Consider the following 8806-nt stretch of genomic DNA (forward strand, 5'->3'; position numbering starts at 1 on the left):
GCCATGATTTGAAACACCTAATTTCTGATGAGGGGAACCTGATTTGAAGGAGCCTCTTTTCTCTCCAAGGTACTTTGTTCATCTTTAGCTATCTCCAATAGATTAACTCTTGAAATCGAACCTTTCCCTTCCTCCTGTGGCTGCTCCCTTTGCCTTGGATTCATATTCTGCTGAGAAAACTGCTGAGCTTCCCAGTATTTACTTCAAAAGCACAAAAAGCTCTGTTAATAGCTTCTATGAGTCCAGCCTCTACTAACTCAAATGCTCTCAGAGTGCAGCGCTCTTGGCCTCTCAGAGACAGCAAAGAATAGAATTACAAACAATGGAGGTCTGGAAATGTCCCTGAAAAAACCAAAGGTTGCTTATAGGGCAGGGTCCTGAGAGGAGCTTTGCAAGACCCAGACTCAGTTACCACTTCCACCAGCAGAACCTTCCAGGGATGAAATGTACAGCGACAATTTTTTCTCAGAACCTGCATGTGTATCATGGCACAGACCAAAATGCTTTGCAAGACTGACTTGGGAGTGGATCCATTCGGGAAACTAAATGATGTCTAAAATCCAGGCAAAGAGGCTCAGAGCTACTGTTATGTATTACTTTTTCTTTTTCTGCTTGTACCATGAAAATTGGCCAATATATCGTTCAGAGTTACTGGTGCAATTTGATTTTGGTCTACATTAATCCAGGTTTGAAAACTGACCACTGCTGATGCAGATTGATTGCTTTCCTGAGCTCTTCATTCCTCACATATATTATTCATCAGCACTAACTTCAAGTATTCTGTCTTCCTAACATACCCTTTGTTTTTCCCCCTATTGCTTTTTTAAGCTTCATTTTGAAAAATAATGCACTGATCAACTTTCCTCAAATTGTCTCTATAAAACTTCTAGCCTGATGCTAGATTGTAGCTTCCTATTTCAAAATTTTCAGTGACTCCTTTTTATGATCTCGTATTATTATTGTAACTTTTAAGAATAACTCACTGGGGACAGTGTTTGTTTATAGGAAAGTAGAGATTTTTCTCTTTAAAAAAAAAAACCACACAGCTGTAACATTTCTTAATTTTCACCCTTTTGCATTGCCACAAGTTTTAGTGGGTGCTATCTAGTTTTTGAAATGATGGACCAAAGAGCAGCCATTTTAGTTGTTATTATTAGCCGTTTTGTTCGTCTGTATGATTATGTAACTGACAGCTCAGCTGGGCATGAACCTGAGACCACATCTTGGGAAAGGGAACAGAACGAACAAAAATTTTTTTTTTTGGCTTTTTGGGTCACACCTGGCAATGCACAGGGGTTAGTCCTGGACTGCACTCAGGAATTACTCCTGGCAGTGCTCAGGGGACCATATGGGATGCTGGGAATGGAACCCGGGTCGGCCGTGTGCAAGGCAAACGCCCTATCCGCTGTGCTATCACTCCAGCCCCAGAGCGAACAAAATTTACAATGCTTGCAGAGAGTACCAGTCAGTCAGTAATCTAGTGGTCGGCTGGGCACAGAAAGAATGGAACAGAGGAGCACCCACAGATGGCACTAACCAGTCAGCTTACAGATGAGTTAGGGAGAAAGGACATTGTGGTTTTAGGGTACTTAAACCCTTCCACACAGTTGCTGGGGGTCGTACCCCAGCCATTTCTTTATGGGGTGCGGCCCTGGCCTGTTAGTCTGCAACACTCTCTCTCTCTGTAAAATTATCATAAAAAGAAATAATTTCTCAATACAGGTTTGAAAGAAGGAAAATAAAAGATGAAGACTGAACCCATGAAACCTTCACTACAGTCAGTATGACTTACAGCATTCTTATATTTATTTATTGGGGGGGGTAACTCTGGGAATGACACCCACAGCTGCACACACACAAGTGCTCCCATTGAGCCATGTTCCAGGCTCCCCAACATTTAGTTTGTTTTAATAATTGAAGGGGTAAGCATGTTCCTCATTGATATTTACCTTCCTTTTCTTTGATTACTAGTAGGTTATGTTTTACTAGCTGTAGATGCTCTTTAATTTCTGACTTTCTGCTGTCCCTAAAGTTGCTACAGAAATAGACCCATGGGGGGATGTCCTGGCTAGAAAGCACTGAGCTTCACGGTGATAAAAGAGCGATTTCAAAGGAAATAGGTTAATGAATTTCAAGCTGAGAGCTGATGACTCTATTAGATTCTGCGCCCCTCCCCCACTCCCCTTCTCTCCTCATGTTCCAGAACTAAAAACAATTGGTGCAAAGCTAAATGTGACCTGATGAGAGCAGTGATTAACCATGTCGCTTTCCCTTCCTTGCGGCAGCATGGTGGTTCAGCATCCATTTTGGAAAAGTTGGGAGTAGTTGGCCTTGATAGACTAATCCTGGATTGTTATGGTCTATACGTTAGTCTTTATGCTTTTTTTTTTATGGTGGAAAAGAAATTGTATTTAGGATTAGCCAGCTGGACTGCTTAGATGATCCTAATTTTGTTGGCAACATCCAAGGCATTAGAATCAGGAGCCAGAAGAACATATGCCTTTTTCTCTCCATCAGGCCTCATCAGGGTGTTGACCTTGGCTACATCAATGTCATAGAGCTTCTTCACAGCCTGTTTAATCTGGTGCTTGTTGGCCTTGACATCCACAATGAACACAAGTGTGTTGTTATCTTCTATTTTCTTCATGGCTGACTCAGTAGTCAGAGGAAACTTGATGATGGCATAATGGTCAAGCTTGTTTCTCCTGGGGTGCCCTTCCGAGGATATTTGGGTTGCCTTCTCAGCCACAGCATTTGGGGTCTCCTGAAGGTGGGTGATGTGCGAATCTTTTTCTTTTTCTGGCTGTGGATGCCTTTCAGCACTGCTTTCTTGGCCTTCAAAGCTTTGGCTTTGGCTTCAACTTTGGGAGGGGCGGGGGCTTCCTTCTTGGCCTTCGGCACCATTTTGTACAAAGCTCTTGATGCTTTTTCCTCTCCCCTTTCCCCTCCCTTGTTTGCGGTGGTTGCGGTGATGTTCTGGATGGTGGTGTTCTCACATTCAGTTGTGGCCCCTAGTGGAATTGCCCCTCAGGGGGCTGCTTTCACTCCTTTGGCTGCAGTGCTCCAGGGATCACAGGGTCAAACTCCTTTGGAGAAGTCGCTCAGACACATTCTGGTTATCATGTTTATAAGAGGTCACAGACTTTAGCTGTGGTGCTCACACACATGTTTGCTGAGCATGCCATTCTGGCTGTGGGGCTGGACCATTTTCTTTATTTGCAATGTTCACGGGAGCTTTGTGCCCGCTAATTGTGGTGCTTGCACACAGCTGATTGCAGTAGCTCCCCCCGTCCCCCCCTCCCCTGCTGCAGAATGGCTTGCAGGACCAGGAGTCATGGGTGGCAGAGCTGCCAGGATCAGACAGTGGAGGCAGTACCAGGGATCAAACATACAACCTTATGCTTGCAAGGCCCATGCTCTAGCCAATGAGTCATCTCCTGTAATCGACATACAGGGACTGAGATGGTGGGAGTGTTTGCGGATCCGTTTGTGAAGCATTAGTATCGATCCTCAGCATAGGAGCTATGTTGGAACAAAGACTATTCCGTGTACAAGGCCAAAATAAAGCTGGAACCACGAAAGAGGGATATGGGAAAATCCAGTCATGGTGCCTTCTCGGCCCATTCTCCAAAGACATCAGTGTGGAAGAGGCTGTAGGAATAAGACCAGAACTGGGTAGAGAGGCTGTGCTTAGGGCTTACTTCTGACTATGTGCTCAGGCAGTGCTCTAGCAACCGTGTGCAGTGCCAGAGATTGAATCAGGACTTGTCGCGTACAAGACAAGCTCCTTACCCACTGTCCTGTCTCTCCACCCCGGTCAGTGAAACAGAGGTGTCTTAAACACTTCTGTTGAAGCTGGGAGGCTCCAGGAGGCTGCCACCCAGAGACAATTCCTTATAATATCATTTCATGATCTTGCTTGCATTACTGATGTTAGAACATCTCTACACCCTATTTTCTAGCATCCTACAATGATCCTCTGAGTTTCCGTGTCAGTTCCCCCACCCCCACCCCACCACAAAGTTCCAGATCATCTGGATGTGCACAGCCATCCTCTCTTTAGTTAACGAAAGCGTTTCTTCCCCTCACAGCACTGGTCTCAGTGTAATGTCCCGAGCCACTTACATTACTGCTGAATTGTTTAAGATTTCTTTCAGATCCCTCTCAGGCCTGATTCTTGAAATGTCTGTTCACGGATAATAGCAAGCCACACTGTAGAAATGCCAAAGAATGGAAACAACCAAATCAGGAGTCTTGGCACCATCACAGCAAGTAGCAAATGCTTTGGGGATGGGCCACTTTCTTATTGTTAGCCCAAGGCTGTCATCTGGTGGCCATCAGAGGAAGGACACTCTGGTGTACAAATCTGAAGGCTCTTTTAGAAGACCCATGTATGTCTGTCTGAACATAGATGTAAAGTCTTTACATTTTCTTTTCATAGTCTCCACCAAGTTTCATTTTTTGAAACACCTACTTTAGATTATATTTTTACTTCAGATGATTTTGAAGAGACAATAGAACATCTACTGAGAAAAACCTAGAAATTGAGAACAGATCTTAGATATCACTTTTACAGAGCCAGATTTTTTCTAAGACTATTTCACCAAAATGCAAAAGCTCTGCTAGATCACTCTACTAACTCACGAGACATCAGATTGGACATTTTTCACAGGACAAATTTGCTTTGGGGAAGTCTTTTTTCTGAAACGGAATCACTTCTAAGAAAAGATTGCATTTGCTGCGCACAGCAGAAACCCACCTTCCTATGTTTGAAGTGCTTTCCCTGACACATTTTCCTTTAGGGCTTCCACTATACATTCATATCGACAGTTCTGATGTTTTTTCTTGAGCAAAGGAAGTCCTTCTTCCAAGCCCTTGTTATACACCCATAGTACTGTGTCACTATGTTGCTTCCTTTCTGAAATAACCTGTAAAGTTTAACTCTATCACTAAAAAAGCACAGAACTTTACACACAGACACACACACACACACACATACACACAACAAATAGGTTTAACAAATACTTCAGTTGTTCTCTGTACAATTTTGGATACTGTAGCAAACGCATAACCAGTATCAAGGTGTTTTTAAACTGTTCTTAAAAACCTAGTTGACACCTCCATCACCTCATAGATCATAAAATACCATTTCCTCTTGGAGTTTTGCATTTTGGTGGATGTGGTGAGAATATTTAAGCTGTACTCTCAGCAATTTCCAAGTATAAAATACAATAGTATTGCCCACAGTCACCAGACTGTACCTTAGATCCCTGGAACTTATTCAGCTTATTACTGGAATTTGTCCCTTTGACCAACATCACCCATTTTCCACACCTTCAGCGCCCATTTGGACTATCTTTCTATGCTCTTTCTATGAGCCAAATTTTGTGAGTTCCACATATGCGAGCACGTTGGATTTGTCTCTGTCCAGCTTACTTTTCACTTAACATATAGTTGTAAATGGCAAGACATGGTGCTTTCTTATGGTTAAAAATAAGATTAAATATAATCTAAATATATTTAAATGTATAGAGACCCGTGTAATCTAATCTGTTGGGCATCCTCTGTTTGAGCCTCCTCCTCCTCCTGCCTCAGTCTTGGCTCACCATAGTCCTGTGCCTCCTAGACCTGAGTCACTCCTCGATTCTTCCTTGTCTCCTGCCTTCTCTCTCTTCCAAGCTTGCTCCAGATTAGTGATTCTCAGAGGGAGGGAATAGGGAGTGGACAAAATGAGTAAAGGAGATCAAAACACCTAAGCTTCAAGTTATAAAATAAGACAATGCTGTAACAGATGGCAAGATGACTCTCGTTAATAAGACCGCATTGCTATATTAAAATTGGCTTAGAGAGTCGATCATCAAAGGGCTAAGCCCAAAGGGGGACAAAAGATTATTGAGGCAGCATGGGTTCACCCAACTGTGTTCGGGTTATACTTCTAAATATGTCACTGCACCATAGCCACCACCAGTACCCTCCCCGTAACCCACTGAGCCCCACCCCGCTTTTGTACCCCTCCCCCTCCTGCTCTGCACTCTCCATTCTGCAAAGTCCAAGGATTTGGTTCCGTTTGGCTTTCCCTCTTCCCTTGCTTGGTTTCTCTATATCCTACAGAGAGGGAGATCATTAGATATTTGTCTTCCTCCAGATTTATTTGGAGGAAAAATACCTAATTATATTTTAGGTGATTACAGAAGTGATCATCTTACCACCTATATAAATATCAAATTCTTTTGTATATACCTAAATGAATATGTCATATTGTTATTATACTTCCATTTACTGAAAAAAATAAATCAGGGATCCGATAAATCACTATACACACTATACATAAGCTACAAAAAAATTTTCCTCCCAAGTACACTAAGTGTAGTCAAATCTTCAAGCTGTTCTTTTCACTAAAAATACTACTCTCACTCTTATTCAAGCCCTTCAGCCTAAGGAATTTTATATTCTACAAAAGATAGCTCAAATATCCACACATGTATGAATCCTCTCCGAATCTCTCCTCTTAAGGCTGACTTAGTCCCTTATTTACGTCCATCTGGGCTTTGGCCAGACAAAGTGCTCTGCTAAACCACTTCTCCAAATTACACCATCAGTACCTGCACTCGTGTCCATATCTCCCACTAAAAGACTTGAGGGGAACAATAGCATTAATCTGTGCCTCCTGAGACCCTCGCACAGTGCCTGGCATGTGGAGACCACTCAACAAATGCTTATTGAATGAAAGAAAACTTAGAAGGAATGAATGAAAAGGGAACAAAAGAAGAAGAATCATGAGATCAAAAATAGTCAAAAATAGTTAGTATTTAGCATCAGGAAAGAAAGATATACCCAAGGCAAACAACTGACCTTGGCAAGGCTGAACTGAATAGTTTGAATTTCAGTTCTCTGGCCTTCAAGCCTTTTTTCTGGGTTATCACAGTATCTAAACTCCCAGATTTAGGAATAATGTAATAGTCCATACTTATATTTCTAGTAAAAGACAAGACTTGGTCTTTTCTAATAGCGGAGTAGTATTCCACTATAAATATAACCATTTCTTTATCCACTCGTATGTTCTTGTACACTTGGGTTGTTTACAGATCTTGGTTATTGTAAACAATATTGCATTGAACACAGGTGTACATCCTCTTTTCAGCTTTCTGTTTTTGTGTTCTTGGCATAGACACCTAGGAGTGGATTTGCAGGATCATATGGTAGACTTTTATCCCATACAGGCTAAACTAACATACATTGCACTAGCAGTGAATTAGGGTTCCCTTTTTTCATTTACATAAAGAAAAGTAGTGGACTTGACCAGGGCCTCCTAGCTAATAATTTCTCTTTCCGTTTTATTTGGTGAACAACTTCCCGGGTCTACCTTCGTGTGAACTTGATTTCTAAACATTTTCACACCACATTTCTATTGATAGAGTTTCTAAAGCAGCATTTTAGCCAGGCCTCAGCCCCGCCCCCCCCCCCCCCCCCCCGCCCGTCCACACACACAAATCCAAGATTTTTTGACCCCTCTGTCCCAGATGTACTGTGAGGGCAAAACCGATGCCATGACAAGCTGCAGCTAACATTAAGTCTCAGCTAGGCCTCAGTTTCTGTTTCCCTGGAGCAGGACTTACAGTTTCTTGTAAACTCCAAGTTGAGTCATCTGCCAAGACAAGGATTTGGGCAGTTGGGTCTGACCGGTCATGAGGGGTCACTGTACCCTCTTTAGAAACTGTTACTAACCATTACCTAATTGCTGACCACCATTGTAACAGGGCCAATGCTAAAAATAGTACTGTAGCACTGTCCTCCCGTTATTCATCAATTTTTGCTCAAGCGGGCCCAGTAACGTCTCCATCGTGAGACTTGTTGTTACTGTGTTTGGCATATCGAATACGTCATGGGGAGCTTGCCAGGCTTTGCCGTGGGGGCGAGATCCTCTCGGTAGCTTGCCGGGCTCTCCGAGAGGGCGGATGAATTGAACTCAGGACGGCCTCTTCGGCTGCGTGCAAGGCAAACACCCTACCTGTTGTGCTATCGCTCCCCGGCTGGAGCAATCGCTAAAAATAGACCAGTATGTAAATTGTTTCTTAACTCTGAACCCTATATAAGCTTCTTGTGATTTGGAGTTGGAGTCCTTGTCTAGACTCCATTGCGTTGGATGAGACTTGGACCCTAGCTCAAGCTAGCACTGACTCGGGCTAGTAATCAAGTTCCTTTGCTTCTGCGTTTGCTCGAGCGGGCCCAGTAACGTCTCCATTGGAGACTTTGTTGTTACTGTGTCTGGCATAGCACAGTGGGTAGGGCGTTCGCCTTACAAGCGGCCAACATGGCCGACCCGATTTCGATTCCTCCGCCCCTCTCGGAGAGCCCAGCAAGCTACCGAGAGTATTCGATATGCCAGACACAGTAACAACAAAGTCTCCAATGGAGACGTTACTGGGCCCGCTCGAGCAAATCGACGATCAACGGGAGGGCCTTTACCTTTACCTTTTACCTTGCTTCTGCGTTGTCATGTGTGGCCTTGGTCTCTCCAAGTTGGGGATCTGAAACTCGGGCACAACAGCACCTGTCCTGTAACCTTTCCTGTAGGTGGGGGAGAAAAAAATTCTTAAAGAGAAGGACAGTCTGACAGAGACTGGGCCTGTTACTGTACCCGGTCGGGCTTTGAGGAGGTTTCCCTGTGATTAAAAAGGGTTAAAAAGCAGATAGCTGCTGGGAAGCTTCAAAGTTTGGTACCATCCTCAGCATCACACGTAGTCCCCAGAGCACACATGAGCCCTGAGCCCAGAGCATGAGTAGCCCCTGAGTACTGCCAGGTGTA

At 43.6% G+C, this 8806-nt stretch overlaps 1 pseudogene; it reads right to left on the reverse strand.

Moving 5' to 3' along the window:
* Positions 1-2434: 2434 nt before the first annotated feature.
* On the reverse strand, positions 2435-2904 carry LOC130022721 (60S ribosomal protein L23a-like; annotated as a pseudogene).
* Between the last annotated feature and the right edge of the window lie 5902 nt (positions 2905-8806).

The sequence above is a fragment of the Sorex fumeus genome, unplaced genomic scaffold (assembly GCF_029834395.1).
Source record: "Sorex fumeus unplaced genomic scaffold, SorFum_2.1 ptg000020l, whole genome shotgun sequence".
In the NCBI taxonomy this organism is placed as follows: domain Eukaryota; kingdom Metazoa; phylum Chordata; class Mammalia; order Eulipotyphla; family Soricidae; genus Sorex; species Sorex fumeus.